The sequence below is a fragment of a genome, unplaced genomic scaffold (assembly GCF_019419815.1).
Source record: "Pyrus x bretschneideri cultivar Hongxiangsu unplaced genomic scaffold, Pyrus_bretschneideri_v1 Contig3, whole genome shotgun sequence".
Taxonomy (NCBI): Eukaryota; Viridiplantae; Streptophyta; class Magnoliopsida; order Rosales; family Rosaceae; genus Pyrus; species Pyrus x bretschneideri.
This window is the reverse complement of record NW_025999612.1, coordinates 4,462,161-4,478,989: the sequence shown is the minus strand read 5'-3', so window position 1 is coordinate 4,478,989 and position 16,829 is coordinate 4,462,161. Positions and strand designations below refer to the sequence as shown.

The 16,829-nt window shown below is 37.5% G+C and overlaps 2 long non-coding RNA genes across 3 annotated transcripts; one reads left to right on the top strand and one right to left on the bottom strand.

The window, feature by feature from the left end:
- Positions 1–3,754: 3,754 nt before the first annotated feature.
- LOC103927309 lies at positions 3,755–6,621 on the top strand. 2 transcript variants are annotated; one of them, XR_007260129.1, is made up of 3 exons: positions 3,755–4,092; positions 4,920–5,142; positions 5,783–6,621. It is a non-coding gene; the product is annotated as an uncharacterized LOC103927309 (long non-coding RNA). The 2 variants fall into 2 exon arrangements; XR_664181.3 differs by having other exon boundaries at positions 3,796–4,092; positions 5,058–5,142.
- Positions 6,622–9,525: 2,904 nt separating this feature from the next.
- LOC108865551 lies at positions 9,526–10,654 on the bottom strand. Its single transcript, XR_001951339.2, has 3 exons — positions 10,307–10,654; positions 10,137–10,212; positions 9,526–10,013 (listed from the first exon to the last, which is right to left on the bottom strand). It is a non-coding gene; the product is annotated as an uncharacterized LOC108865551 (long non-coding RNA).
- Positions 10,655–16,829: the final 6,175 nt, after the last annotated feature.

Here is a 16,829-nt window from a genome sequence, read left to right as displayed (position 1 = left end):
AATCTTTTACTATCTTCTTCAAGGATTTCATACAAGTATAATTTTTTGTAAGTATCAGTATACACTTATTTACAAGATATATAAGAAATTTACTTAAAATCCGCCTAGGCGCTAGTCCGTCGCCCGACTAGCGCCTAGCGTTTTTTAGAACCTTGGAATTTACATCGAAAAACTTTCGATGGATATTACATGTCAGTTGGGTTTTGAAGTTGAACATCTAGTACCCTATGTTCATACCTAAAACGACAAAGTAGAATCATTCATTAAACGCCTTCAAATGATTGCGCGATCGATTGGTCATATGTACCAAAGTTCCTGATCTCTGCTTGGGGCTATGTCATGACCCAACCTTATAAACTGCGTGTTAGTTGGTTACCAGATAAGAACCCGACATATCGCATCTACGCATCTTTGGTTGTGCGGTCTATATGACATTTGCGCCACCCTTACGTACAAAATAAAAAAGGATGGAAATCTATGTCGGTTATGATTCTCCTTCTAATATTCGTTACTATGAACCTTTGACAGGTGATCTCTTTACTGCTCATTTTGCGAATTGTCACTTTTATGAGACAGTCTTCCCATCGTTAGAGGGAGATAAGAACAATGCGAATTATTGTGGACGTCCCCACTATGTCTCATATCGATCCCAATCTAGATCGTCAGAGTATAACCAGACATTTCCTCTGATCTAGTAAAAGTGACGAGATCACATATACCAGCTGCAAATGTGCCTACAAAGATATGTACCAAATTTACAACGGACCTTCATACCGAAAGCAGGAACGCTGCAATTGTGGCCGACCCTTGTACATTGGCGGCTAACCAATCAATTTCTCATGCGCTAGAAGCATGGCAGATCACTTGGTTTGAGGATTCACTTCTGCAAAAATGGAGGAATATGGAACGAACAAATCCGCCCCTCGATTGTTGTCTTAAACCTTTTCATCTCATGAGATTAAATCCAGATTACTCCTGAGACCTGAAGTTCTTCGTCCAGTATGCTAGTTTGGATGAGATATGGAATTGGAATGAGATTATCATAGATGATGTTTCATTTATATGGGAACTATCGACGTAAATGAAAAGCAAAGATAACGAATCGCGTTCCGTTGATTAGTGTCAATGTAGAACTGATTGATCAACTAAAAGAATCAATTTATGACGAATGAGATGAATGAAGTTGTCACATCCCAGCCCGGGGTCCACCACATCTTGGGCCCGCTCCACCACCGTAGCACAATATTGTCCGCTTTGGGCCCCGACCACGCCCTCATGGTTTTGTTTCTGGGAACTCACATAAGAACTTCCCAGTGGGTCATTCATCATGGGAATGCTCTCGTGCGCTACTTGCTTAACTTCGGAGTTCCCATGGAACCCGAAACCAGTGAGCTCCTAAAAGGCCTCGTATTAGGTAGGGATGAGAATATACATATAAGGATCACTCCCCTGGGCGATGTGGGATCTTACAATCCATCCCCTCTTAGGGGCCCGATGTCCTCGTCGGCACATCACGGCCAAGGTTAGGCTCTGATACCAAATTGTCACATCCCGGGCCCGCTCCACCACAGTAGCACGATATTGTCCGCTTTGGGCCCTGACTACACCACACCCTCATGGTTTTGTTTCTGGGAACTCACATGAGAACTTCCCAGTGGGTCACCCATTATGGGAGTACTCTCACGCACTACTTGCTTAACTTCGGAGTTCTTATGGAACCCGAAGCCAGTGAGCTCCCAAAATGCCTCGTGCTAGGTAGGGATGTGAATATACATATAAGGATCACTTCCCTGGGCGATGTGGGATCTTACAAAGTAGTGCGATATGATGCCTTATGGCGCAAGGCTTCTTTCATACGCCATGTGATTGATTGTAGCATTATAAACGTGGTTGTAGTATTTATGGGATCCTGATACGAACCTACATGGAGTTTCCAAATGACTTACATGTACTTATTCAAATAGTTCTAGAGCACAAGAACACCTTCTTAGTTTTCAAGAAGCCTTCAATTTACGGATGCAAAACTATCCGAAAGGATGTGGTATACCCGTCTAAGTGAATATTTGATCAGTAGGGATATATGCCCCTGCGTGTACAAAATCAGAAATTGTTAGAGTTAAGAAAACTGACTCACACCTAAAGTTAGACTTTAAGATGATTGATCTTGGGAAACCTCGACATTACCTCGACCTAAAGTTTTAAGCTAGTTCTAATGGTATTCTGGTCCACCACTCGAACTAGACTCAAAAGGTGTTAAGTCCAAGTATACCCTGATCGTCTATATGCTAGATGCAGATGAGACCTTTCAGAAGGGTATGAAGCATAAGGTTCCATATTTGAATGTGAGGTAGCCATATCTAAGTACCATGGGCATTTGTTGTACTTAGCACAAATGCACTAGATCGGACATCTTATGTGCTGATAATCTTTTAGCATAAAGCAACACTGCGCCTAACACGCCACCACCAAATTTGGTGTTAAAGACGTTTTTCCGTTACTAAGGATTTGGGTTTATCTATCCCTATGCATCTCAGAATAGATCACACCCCCTTGATCTTTGGAATGATGCTTACCTTGTGGGATTCGCTGAATCAGACCATCTTTTTGACCTCACAAGGTACGTTCTCGAATGGTTAAGTCTTTACCATTAAGGAACACCGCAACATCTTGGAGGTCAACTAGATAGACCTTTTTTTGCGAAACCTTTGAATCGTTCCAAGAGACTCACTATATCTCATCACGTGAGAAATATGGTCGAGAACTCTTGTTGAGCATATTCAAAATCCCTGTGATTTTCATCCATCGTTGAGTCCCAACAACGATCCATGAATACAACGTTATATGTATTAACCAGATTATAATACATCCAACAAGTCAACACCAAGAATATTGTGTCTACATCAGCATGAGTATCAGAAGATTGAAGTCAAGCAGTCCAATCCCAAACAACCTTGTCAACATCTACACGGAGTCACTATTGAAGTCTACATTCCAGAAGCATGTCCAAGGAATTAGTATGCGTAACTTCTCATTTGCGATGCTTATAGTTTCATTTGGAAGTTTTGTGAAACTCAGGGGGAGTATCCAGAAATATACTCACTTGATCTTAATGTACGTTTTTTCCCCAACGATTAGGAGAATTTTTCCCACTGGGTTTTTGCTACCTAATTAAGTTTTAATGAGGCACCCATCTTGGGCTGGTTATATCCTTGTGATCTCTTCTACTTGCGTCCAGAAAACATATAGTTTTGACTTCATGCAACTTCTCACTTTTCTCCTTAGCCTATGGGTTTTGCCATAGTGAGGTTTTGTAAGTTTTACCACCCATGCATTCTTCTGTTCATTTTGAGACTCGCATTCGCTACTTGTGCCGACTAGACAAGACAACTTCATCAACTACTTCTACATTTGCCTGAAGATCTGATGTGCCGTCTACTTAAGTATTTGCACACTCAAGGGGGAGCGTTGTTACATATGTTCTTATCAATATGTGATTGTGTAAATCTTGAGTAGAGATAGAATAGGAATCATTTGGGATCTAGAATATATTTCCTAATATACTTTATATTACTTGGAGAGCAAGTTTCTCTCCTCCTTATTACTATAAATAAAGGCACAAGGACTGGGGAATTAACACACAATTCCCAAGTCTATTCTTCATCCTTCTCTCTTCCCTTTGCCTCTCCTCTCTATTAAATATAGGCCACAACAGTAATAGTTTTATTTAATGGTTAGGACAAAACTTAATGTCAAAGCAGCCCGTTAAGATTGGCCCAAACAAAATAATTTATCTAACTTCCGTTTTTACCCGTATCATCATTCTTGCTCCAACATTAGGTTTGACGACTTGAATACCATGCCGTTGCTGAGCTCTGCGCCCATTCAAAAGAAGTATGTAATAGATATACATCTGATCCTCCATTTCAAATTTCTCCAACTACTTCTTAATCCAATTGCTATCTATTTTCACACTTCGACAACCTAATTCCCGTCCACCCTCTCTCTCCCTCTCTCTCCACTCACCTCCTTCCCTCTCTAAAATCCTCAATTCCAAGTCCGATTCCGATCGAAGCGTCTTCAATCAACAAAAAGGTACTCAAAATTCTCAAACCGTTGCTAAATTAGGATTGATATTATGTACTTCTTCTTCCTCTCTATTTTTTTTTTCGATTTTTTAAGAATTATTCTGTAAAAACCTGTTCCATTTTTTGTTTCTGCTTTTGATTCATTGGTTACGAGCTTTTACAGCTGATTGTGTGTGTGTGTGTGTGTGTGTGTATTTTTTTTCTTCTTTAAGTATAATTTGATTGCTTTAGTTGCTTCCATGATAATTTGATGTTGTTTTACTCGCGATAGTATTGGAGAAATTTGGCTCTTCACTAATTTTTAATTATTTTTTGAGCTCCATGAATTGGGTTTTGCAGTAATTAACATAATAAACCCAACACGTTCCTACACATTCCTAGTCGTATTAGTACAAAACCCCTACCATGTTTGAACCGCTGGTTTAATCTAGGGGTGTCAAAACTCGAAACTTAGTAATTGGACATGGGGTTTAAAATCGTTATGTTATTTTTGGTGTTTGTGGATGAAAATCAGGGTTTTGTGCATGATAATTTATGTGGTGTTATTGTTGTATATGTAGGTGCCCTGAAATTGTGTTTTTGTTTCAGGCATGTTCAGTTTAAGAAATAGTGATAATACTCGTGTTCAGTTCTAGAAATAGTCAGATTCAATTTAAGAAATAGTAATAGTACAGGGTTCAATATAAGAATAGTATATCCGAGAACTCTCTCAATGTTGCTTGCGTGCATTTTATCTTTTAACTATAGCTCAGTTCATTTCAACTTTGGTTTTTGTTCCTTATAGTATTATGTTTTCGTTTTGTAAATTTTCTTTTCATATTGCCACTGTTTCAGTGGTCTCTTCTTTGCAGCCCTTTACAACATGAGTATGGAGTGCTTCCGTATCACAAATTGGATTGTTCATTGCTTCCTAATCTCTGTTTTCATTTTCAATTCCATTCGAATTCACCATTTTTCGAATCACCATATTAGGAGTCTTTGAGGATGAAGGAATTTGGGGCTATTGGGTTCTAGGCATCCGCAGCATGAGTATTCGCAACATTGGGGGTACTGCTAGGTACATGCACTTCTTCATGACATTTCTTAAGAAATTTCTCCAATATGTATTATAGTTTCCCTTAATTTCTTCATACATTTTATAGTTCTAATCAATCTTTTTCGACCTTTAACATTCCCTTATACTACTGTTAATAAGCAAGTTCCATGTCTGCAAACCAAAAAGAACACATTTTTGACTTGTTATCTATATATTTTGAAATTTCTCCGGCAATCTGGGATGATCTATCAAATATATTAGTTATTGGATATGTCCCCTTTGTGTTTGTATGCATAATTTTTAAAAATTATTTATATTGCTCTGTGAAAATTGCATATTTTTTATTATTGCTCCGTTGAATGCAAGGTCAGTGCTTGGAAACAAAATTGCCAAAGCAAATTAAAGAAAAAACTTAAACATGATTAATGATTGACAGCTCAATGGAGCATTTTAGGTACTTCATAGTAAAACCTATGTAGGAAATGTGGATAAATCGCCCCGAATTATGGAGGACCTGGAGTTCTCTGCAATTGTTTGGCTTAAAGAGAATTTCATGATTTTGAATATTAAAATAAAAGTTATTTTCTTGGAATGGTGATTTATGGTTATTAGTTTGGAGTTAGCATTTGTTGTTTGGACACATGTACTGTTTTTGTGTTAGGTAGTGTAAAATAACTTCAAGAAGGATAAAGATGGCTACTGGAAGTGGTTCGCTGGGAACCTGGTATCAGGTGGTGCAGCTGGTGCTTCATCTTTTATTTTTGTATATTCTCTGGACTATGCAAGAACACGTTTGGCAAATGATATCAAGGCTGCCAAGAAGGGTGGTTGAAAGGCAGTTTAATGGTTTGGTTGTGTTGGAATTATCGTGTATCGTCAGCTTTACTTTGGAATGTACGATTCTCTGAACATGTGGTTCTAACTGGTGGTTGTAGGATAGCTTCTTTGCTAGCTTCTTGTTTTCTTGTTGGGATGGAGAATTACAATTGGTGTTAGATTAGCTTCTTACCCCATTGACACAGTGCGCAGAGAGATGATGATGAACTCAGGAGAAACAGTTAAATACAACAGCTCCTTGGATGTGTTCGGGCAGGAAATCTCGACGGTGGGCGTTCATGGCTCGAGCACACAACTCCCCAAGGAGTTGGCACTTTGGTTGGTTGTTGGGCTCCTGCGTTAGGATGCTGCAAGAGGAGGACACAGTTAGTTCTGAAAGGTGCCTTTGTGGGGCCTTAGGTGTAGGCCTTAAGGCTCACAATCAAAACTAACTGAGTGCAAAGGCGTGCCACTGCTATCTCAATATGGCAGATGTAGAACAAATGTGTTTAAGTTGATTACTTGCACCCTAAGTTATTCTAACTTCTTGTTATCAAAGGATCGTCGTACATGAGTTAAGTCTACAATAAGTTCTTTTCTATGCCTTGAGATCAAGGACTTTCATTTATCTTGTATGCTTATAGGGTGGAAGTCCAAATTTGATTAAGTCATCAGTTTAGTTCACTTTTAATCTTCTTATGACAGCAAAAACCACTAAGGAAACCAGATCTAAGAACTGATGGAGCTTTGAATCATTAAGAGATTGGAAATGACTTGAATATATACTAAGGAATACATTATAACACTAGATCTATTAATTGAAAGATGATACAAAGAGAGTCGGGCAAGATTTCACCTTATCGGGCAAGGTTAAATGTCTTGCAGCCTCTTCTCTTTGCAATTACAAAAGGGTTGAGTACTAAAGAGGGATGAATGGTAAACAAGTTTACACAAGAGAATCGATACTATAGCATTTAGAAAAGGTAGTAGAACTTTTACATAGACGAAAATATGTCTTTCTAAGGGGAGTCTAAGGCTAAAGGGTGCAGAATCTGGACAAAGCGCAGCTTTCTGGGTATTTGCTTGACTGAGAGGCAAGTTGTATCTTTATTTGTTTGATTGGTTGAGTGTCTTTATCTCTGGGCCCTCTTCCTCCTTTTATAGGCGAATTAACCCGACTATGTTGTGTCTTCTCTTACTCGAAAGTAATTGAAAGGTAGTGAGTCATCACCCTTTTTACATGTTCTACCATTCAGAAAGTGCTTTTGGGCCAAAAGTAGGTGGATTTTCTATCGGTTGTCACTTCTCTTGTAAGCAACTATCCTTTGCATTTAATGGGGAGTCGTCATATTGTATTGAAATAGGCATTTGGGTTTGGAGCCGGGCCTCGGGTAGAATTTCCTTTGCAGCCCAAAGTTAACTATTAACCCAAACAAGATGCATTTAAGCAAATTATAAAAAAAACGAGAATGCATGTTTAAGGGTGTTGGAGCAAACATATTGTGTGCTGTTGCAAGTGCCAATGTGCTTGTTGGCCATGACAAGCTGCAAGTCATACTTCTTGGCAAGAAGTGTGGGTCTGGTGACGGTGGTTAATGATGTTATGTTGATGAAATCATTAGCTATTGTGTAAGCACCGACTCTAGTTGAAAATTTTGGGTGAACGGAAATGTTCTTTACGTTTCCAAATGTTTGTGGATCTATTATTAGAAAGTCATAGTGTCAAGGATGAAGAAATTTGAGTTTTGGGTGCTTGTTATCTAGTTGAGCTCTGAAAGGAAGTGCTTTTACAATTTTAAATGTTCCTTTGTTGCGAGGAAAATACTCCAAGTGTAGACGGATATTGCTACAGTCACTATTTATGAAAACCGAACCAAAATAACCTACAATATTTCTGGAATTATAGCAAAATAACTCACATTATTTATGAAACTGAACCGAAATAATCCACACTATTTCTAGAACTATGGCAAAATAACCCACATTATTTATGAAAATAAACCGAGATAACACTATTTTTGGAACTATAGCAAAATAACCTACACTATTTATAAAATTGAACCAAAATAACACACACTATTTCTGGAACTATAGCAAAATAACCCACACTATTTATGAAATTGAACCAAAATAACCCACACAATTTCTAGAACTATAAATAACCCAAAATTTCCTAATTGTAGGTTTTTCTATGTTTTTCAAATTGAACCAAAATCACTTACACTATTTCTGGAAAGAAACAAAATAAGTACTATATATGAAATTACAGAAAAATAATCAACACTATTTTCTAAACTAAACAAAAATAACCTACATTATTTTTAGTACAACGCAATTAACCACATTATTTTGAAAACTGAATCAAAATAACTTACATTATCTCTGGAACTACAACAAAATAACTAACACTATTTTTAAAACTTTGCAGCTCACATTATTTATGAAACTTTGCAAAATTACACATTGTTCATAAAAATTAAACTACAACAATTTATGGAAGGGAACAAAATAAACACTATTTCTGGAACCACAACAAAATAACCCACATTATTTCTATACCTGAACAAAAATTACCCACTATTTTAGGAACTATTTCTGAAACCACAACAAAATAACTCATACTATTTCTAAAACTGAACCAAAATAACTCACTATTTTTTGAACTATTTCTAAAATACAGCAAAATAACCCATACTATTTCTGAAACTAAACCAAAATAACCCACTATTTCTGAAACTACAACAAAATTACACACTATTTTCTGAAAACTGAACCAAAATAATTCACTGTATTTATGGAAGAGAACAAAATAAGTACTATTTCTGAAATTACAGCAAAATAACTCACATTATTTCTAAAACATAATAAAACAACTCACACTATTTCTACAACCACAACAAAGAGAGCACATTAAGTTTCAGAGTGAAGTTTATCATTGATTTTGTAGTTTTATTTGTGTGAATTATCTCATCGATTTTATCATTTTTTTTATAATTTTTTTTGTTGTATTTTATATAGATAGGATTTCAGAGTGAATTACAAAAAGAACATCCTAAAACAAATATGTTGCTTGTGCAAGTTAATTTCAAATTCTCGAATTCTTAGATTGATAAATTCTGTTGATACATAAGAGATACTCTTATCGCTAGTTTATCACCTGGCAAATTTTAAATGATGACCATGATAAATATTTGTTCGAGGAGTAAATAGGGTTGTAAGTAGATAGGACAAAATCATTTCCTATTTTGTTCGTTATTGTAATAGAGTTGTAAGTAGATTTTCACATACATGTAAATAATATTGTCTATCGTATATATTTTTAAAATCCACAGCATAGCGCGTACATTCCTTGCTAGTTAATAAATTAAAGGAAAACTAATTAAAAGGGTTTGAAAACTTTGAGTTTTAATAATAAAGACAAAATAAAGGGTAAAGTGAATAGTACCATGATTGACTTTTTAGTGTAAAAATATGGTTTTTCGTTAAAGTGAACAATACCGTGGGCTTTTCATTAAAACTCCCATAAATTAATTGGAGTTAGAGAGATTTTGAATACTTCAAATTTTTAGGCCACAAAAGAGTAAAAACAATTATAAATTGCTAGGTCGAACGCTTAATATTTCATTATTTCCTTTCAAACCACATCTTTCTGGCTCTTAGTTAAGAAAGGCAAAGATGAAAAGTTGTACATAAACATAGTCGAATAGTATTATACTGCATACATGCATAATAGCTACTCATAGAAAAAAATACCAACTTCGAAAACACACACACACACATAAACAAAACTAGGGGCGGGCATGGGCCGGGTCGAGCCCAAAATTAAAGGAACCGGACCGGATCTGTTCGTAAATACAATGGGGCAGGGCGGGGCAGATTTTGGATTTTTCAAAATAGGATCCGGACCTAACCTGGCCCTTTTGAAACGAGCTGGTTCTTACGAGTCCCCACGGGTCCAAATCTTTCACTCACGCCTCAAGTCTGGTGGTCTTTCCTCTTTGTTCTCCTCATTTGAAGATTCGCTTCTTCGAACAACATCGTTATCCGCGGTTCCATCAAAACAACCACCGCAATATCTGCACTCTCAAGGCAAATTAGGGATTAAATTAAGGTTTTCACATAACTCTTTCATACAAACCCATGAATCCAATTTGCCTTCTCATCGGCTATGAATTCAAAAAATAAAAGAAGGGGAATACCTTAGGGTTTCTGAATCTAAGCAATTTCAATCAATTCCCTTGTGATTTCCTCTTCCTACTCATCAACCAAAAGGTTCTGCAAATAGGGAAAAAAAAGAAGCATTGATCTATAATTTCAAGTCCCAAATAAAACATAAAATTTCAAGTTCACAAAACCTAAATAATTTCACCTTGTGATTGGGTTGCAGATGCTCTCCAATTCCATCTTGTCTTCGAACTCATCGGCATCCGACAACTGGTTGTTGTCCAACCACTGGATGGCAGTCTCTCGATTGAATCCTCAATCTTCTTGTCCTTAATGGAGTTTGGGGATCGTGGGATGGAGAAGAAGAGGGTTTGAGTGGGAAAAAAAAAGAAATAAATAAAAGTGAAATGAGTGAAAAAAATAAAACAAAAATAAAGAAAGAAAGAGTGAAAAAAAAAAGGGTGAAATGAGTGAAAAAAACTAAGTGAAATGTAGTACAAGTACTAGTGTACTGCACAAAACCAACGCAGTACTTGGACTTTTGGATCGGAAAATTGAGTGGGCTTGGGAGAAATGGGTTCGGCCGGGGCCCTGTTTCTTGGGCCTTTTGGACCGGCCCTGCCCAGTTAATTTATTGAACCCACCCCGGCCCGTCCTGTTTGTGTTTTACAATTTTAAGACCCGCCCCGTACCAACCCTGAACCTTATGTACCCAACCCGCCCGCAGGTCTAGTACCCATTTGCTCACCCCTACACAAAACAACAAAAATAAAATAATAAAAATAAAGTAAGTACCTGACAGTGGTGGGTGTGGAAAATGAGGCAAAACCAAAGCCCCATACGTGACAAAAAATGCAAAGACAATAAACGAGCTTGTTTAGGTTCTATCAGGGGTACGTTTGAAAAACACATTTACTGTTTGTTGAGCTTTTACTTTAGTTTGTAAGTTTTTATGATTGTAGGGTCTGATATATGAATAGTTATGTTATTATAATTAAATTTTAAATCATTTTAATTAAATAATAGTTTATTGTGATTGTTTATTAAATTAAAATTAGCTCAAATCCTTTTCATTAAATCTCATAATTTAATAAAGGATAAATCTCAATTTACTACCTTCAAGTTTCGTGATTTTCAACATTTGGTACATGAAATTTTTTTTGTCCCAGAGTCATACCTAACGTGTTAATTTTGAGACAGTCTCATACATATGTTAGTCTGGTTATTAAGTCTCTCATTAACTGATGACGTGGTGCCCATGTAGACAATGACTAGACGCCACTTGTCCTTAAAAGGTCTATATGGAAATTAAAAATTCTAAAAAAAAAAATAAAAAAATAAAAACAAACCACCCGTCTTCAACTTTCCCCCTACACCACGCCGCCCCCCCCCCCCAACCTCCCCCCCCCCCACTCCCTCCCTCCCTCCCTCCCTCCCTCCCTGCAACCCGTACCCTCCTTTCCCGCCCCCCCCCCCAACCTCCCCCCCCCCACTCCCTCCCTCCCTCCCTCCCTCCCTCCCTGCAACCCGTACCCTCCTTTCCCTTTTCTCCTCTGCAACCCCCACCCATACTCCCTTCATTCTCTCCTCTTCAACCCTCATCTCCTCTGATCCATAGCCTGCCTCAACTTCCCCAAATTGTAATCCCCACCTCGCCCTGGTTCATACTCTTCGTCCCTCTATCCTTCGTACGCAACTTGTCTCCGGTCTCTTTGACCCACTCGAGTTCGGAATTGACCACATCAATGACAGCGAGGTCGTATTCGTTGTAGAGAGCTAAGATCTTGTAATGGAGTTGAGCGGCCTTGGCAAGATTGAAAAACTTAGGGTCGTCGGAGGTGAGGGATCTGAGCTTACTGGAGAGGCGGAAGGCTCTGATGGAGTGGTGGAGAAGATCGGAAGAGGCATATAGATTTTGGAGCTGATGGAGTGGTGGAGAAGATCGGAAGAGACATATAGATTTTGGAGCTGATGGAGTGGTGGAGAAGATCCTGGCCCTAGCTGGATCCAACATCAAGGTCACAATCGACCTCCCCAACGAGCTCCTCTCCTCCACTGCCAAGTCTCAGTCTTTCGCTACCAACTGGGTCCAACGAAACGTCGTCGCTTACCACCCCAACACCCAGATCGAAGCTATCGGCGTCGGCAATGAGGTATTCGTTGACACCCACAACACCACCAAGTTCCTTATCTGTCGGGTATTAACTGGCGGAGGGACCTCCTTGAGGCCCAAAGCAGATCTGACTGTCAACCTCTTTGCTCTATTCAATGATGACAAGAAATTTGGTCCCACATCGGAGAGAAACTACGGGCTCTTCTTCCCCAACGAGCGGAGGTGTACGACATATCGTTTATCGTCGAATGACTAAAGAATTACAACCACCGTCGGTCATCGGTATCTGGAAACTAGCATGCAACTGCTCCAGTCAACGGGGTGGGGGACGTGTCGAATAGCTTGACTAGGAACACGTGGTGCATGGTAAATGGGGAGGCCAGGAAGGAGAAACTGCAGGCAGGACTAGACTACGTTTGCAGAGGAAAGAAGGGAGGCTGGGAAATTGCGATTATGAATGAAAAAATATTTTAATAAAGAAATTCAAATTTAATGGTATTCATTTTTACTTGTAAGTAAGAAGTTTTTTATGCTTAAATCTCGTTTTTAGCGAGTTTGATACTAAATTATTAAGATAAACTTATTGTGATTTGTGTAGCTTAGCATGAGTCCTTCATTCTTTTATATTTAATGTAAATACATCATTGCATTCTACAAAAAATAATAACAAGAATGTTCTCTTGTCGTGCAATGTTGTTTCATAATTTCAGCCGTTTATGTTTTTTTTTTTTTTTACCTATTTTAATATCTGTGACTAATCAACAAATTAATTTTTTTTTTTAGAGTAATTGTATCACAATACCTTTGCTTTGCTTCAATCAAATGGCATGAATAAAGAAGGCAAGAACATATAAACTACAGGAAGCCTTTGAGAAAAGGAATCTCATTTATTTTATTTTATGAAAATGAGGATTAGTTGTAAGCCCCACATCATATTGAACTTTAATTATCTGAACTGTCTATTTTTTTAAGCTGCATGTGACATCCCACATCGCCCAGGGGTGATCCTTAAATGTATATTCCCATCCTTACCTAGCACGAGGCCTTTTGAGAGCTCACTGGCTTCGGGTTCCGTAGGAACTCCGAAGTTAAGCGAGAAGGGGGCTTGAGCAATCCCATGATGGGTGACCCATTGGGAAGTTCTCGTGTGAGTTCCCAGAAACAAAACCGTGAGGGCGTGGTCGGGGCCCAAAGCGGACAATATCGTGCTACGGTGGTGGATCGGGCCCGGGTTGTGGTGGAGGCCCGGGCCGGGATGTGACAATTGGTATCAAAGCCTAACCCTGGTCACGTGTGTGCCAACGAGGACGTCGGGCCCCTAAGGGGGGTGGATTGTGACATCCCACATCGCCCAGGGGAGTGATCCTTATATGTATATTCCCATCCCTACCTAGCACGAGGCCTTTTGGGAGCTCACTGGCTTCGGGTTCCATGGGAACTCCGAAGTTAAGCGAGTAGCACGCGAGAGCATTCCCAGGATGGGTGACCCATCGCGAAGTTCTCGTGTGAGTTCCCAGAAACAAAACCGTGAGGGCGTGGTCGGGGCCCAAAGCGGACAATATCGTGCTATGGTGGTGGAGCGGGCCCGGGAAGTGATCCACCCCGGGCCGGGATGTGACACTGCACCTCATAGATCATCATCTCAAAATATTAGCCAAATTGGAAATATTTGAGGCATCTATTTAAGTTCAAAGAAATTGACGAATACTTTATTTTTTTAGAGAAACATTGAAATTTCATCATGATAATTAAATAGGCAAATGGTTTCAGATTAAATTGAACTTTTGCAAGGATGATCTATTAATTGAGACTTATAAAATAGATGGTTCAGATCGTTGAAATTCGATGTGAAGTGAGACCCATAACTAATTCCTTTTTTTTTAAAAAAAAAAAAAATAGGGATCCACTCCTTTTAGATCATCTCCAATGGTTGGGTTAAAAGCCAAATATTTTAGCCTGGAAAATTTAGCTTTTAACCCAAAATCAGCTTTTTTGCTCCAACCATTCTGGCCTAAAATTTTAGCCTGAGATTATTAAAGAATAAGCTTAGGCTATTTTTCTTAAATTAAATTAAAAAAAAATAAATATGTAGACTATCGTAAATTAATTTTATGAACATTTTAATCTAAAAAATATTTAAATTTTGATAAATATTGAAAAATCACTGAATTTCCACAAAGCAAGCCTTCAACTTTTGCCAATCTTTCAACCCTGGGCTAACTTTCAATTCACCAACCGTTCAACAATTTGGAAATGGAAAGAAATGGTAGAAAGATAAATTGGAAGAATTGTAAGAGAAAATTGAGTTTTGTATGGATGTTTGAACAAATACATAGGTATTTATAGAGTTTTTGGGTGAATTTTGAGTTAAATAAATTTTTTAAATTATTTTAGCCGTTGGATTTAAATTTGGGCCGTTAGATCTTTTTTTTTTATCGTTAGATTTGATTATTTTCGATCTCAACTGTTAGATTCAATGTATTTTAAAATAACATATTCTAAAAAAATTAAATTTGAATTTGGACCGTTGGATCAACCAACGGTCCTTAAAGCCCAACCATAGGATCAAAATTATAGCCGTTGGGTTTTTGTGGGTGGCCGACACACGCCTGACAGCGGGGCCCACCCTAGTTGGGAAAGCTTTGCAAGCGCACCGCGTGGGGCGCGTTGGAGCGTGGGCGGGCCGAGACTAGCCCAACAACCTGTAAGTTCACTCGCATTGGGGGGGGGGGATTTGGGGGGGTATTTGGCCCAGCTTTGGCATTTGGCATTTAGCCCAAAATTTTAGCATGGGTTGGAGAGTGTTTGGGAGAAAATTTAGCATTTAGCCCACCATTAAAGATGGTCTTAAAGGATGTGATAAACCACATATAAGATAAAAAAAAAATAAAGAACTAAAAAAACCATAAAAGATAAAGAAGGCAACTTCAAAGAAACCATGACATTCACATGGAGTACTTGGAATTTGGGCTAGGGTTTTTGGGCCTTAAGATCCATGATGATGGTGTTACCCCATCTTCAAACCAGTTAAGACGGTTTGGTCGGGGCTGCTTTGTTAGCCCCATCTAAGTTAGTCGTGTCACTACTCTGGGGACCTCTTAATATAGATCTGTAACCCCAAACACCAGCCGTGGCAATCAATCAAAATCACAAGTTGTGGAAAGTGGGAAAAGCTTCTTCACCATCATTCACACTTTCTTTTATTAAGGAAAATTAATGAGAAATATTTGAAAATTTTGAGTTTTAATAAAAAAGATAAAAATGTGTTGTAAGTAAATAGTATTAGGAGTAATTTTTAAGAGTAAAAATATCATTTTCATTAAAAGTGAACAGTATCGGGAGTGTTTTATTAAAACTTCATTTCTATTATTGGTTGTAGTCACATTTAAGTAAATAGTACTAGGAGTAATTTTTAAGAGTAAAAATATCATTTTCGTTAAAAGTGAACAGTATCAGGAGTATTTCGTTAAAACTTCATTTTTATTATTGGTTGTAGGTCCTTTGCATTACACACACACACACACACACACATACAAACTTCTAATACTATTCACTTACAACACCTTTTTGTCTTTTTTATTTAAACTCAAAAGATTATATATATATATATATATATATATATATATATATAAAACTTCATTTTTATTATTGGTTGTAGGTCCTTTGCATTACACACACACACACACACACACATACATACAAACTTCTAATACTAAATTTTATTTTACACTCCTCATAATTGTATTTTTCTTTAAACATAGAAAGTTTGGAGTCCCAAATAAGATTTTTGAAATGCCAATAACAATTCTATATATATATATATATATATATATATATATATATATATACATACAAGTATATTGGTAGTGTTTGCGGGATAGGAGTAGTAGTTCAACACTTAAGTTACACGTGAGAGCACCAATAGCAAACTATTGTAAGCGAGCCCTCTTCTTAGAAAAACTTAGTTTAATATTGTGTGGAATATTGGTCCATCTTCCTATATTAAACTAATAAGTTGATCTTGACCAAAATACCGAAAAAATGTAAATATCACAACTACGAAGCGTTGACTCTCACCTCATGTGTGTTCAATCATCTCAAATGACAAATAGGTTTTAGAAAAGAGAACGAAGATTGTTGAGACCAAACAATAAAATTTTGGCGGATAGGATTAAAGACGCTTACACAAGTCTTCTGTTGTCATTTTTGTTTTTTACTCCGTGATTGAATTCACTATTCAACTGTACATCTTTTTATGATGAATTTATTTAAAAAAAAAATAATAAAAATAATTTGAAAATTTTGAGTTTTAATTAAAATGATAAAAATATGTTATAAATGAATAGTATCATAACTGATTTTTTAGAGTAAAAATATTCTTTTCATTAAAAGTGAACAGTATCAGAAGTATTTCGTTAAAACTTCTTATTTTTTCTTTTTATGCTTGAGTTGTGGATAGATCGATTTGGACTGTCTTTTGGCTTTATCTTATAATGCGTGAATAAACACCATGCAGGCATCTTCATCTTCTTGGACTCTAAGTCTTTTAGAACATTTCCACCGGAAGCAAAAGAGGCCGGCACCCAATGAAAACAAACAAGCTGAGACTCAGCCA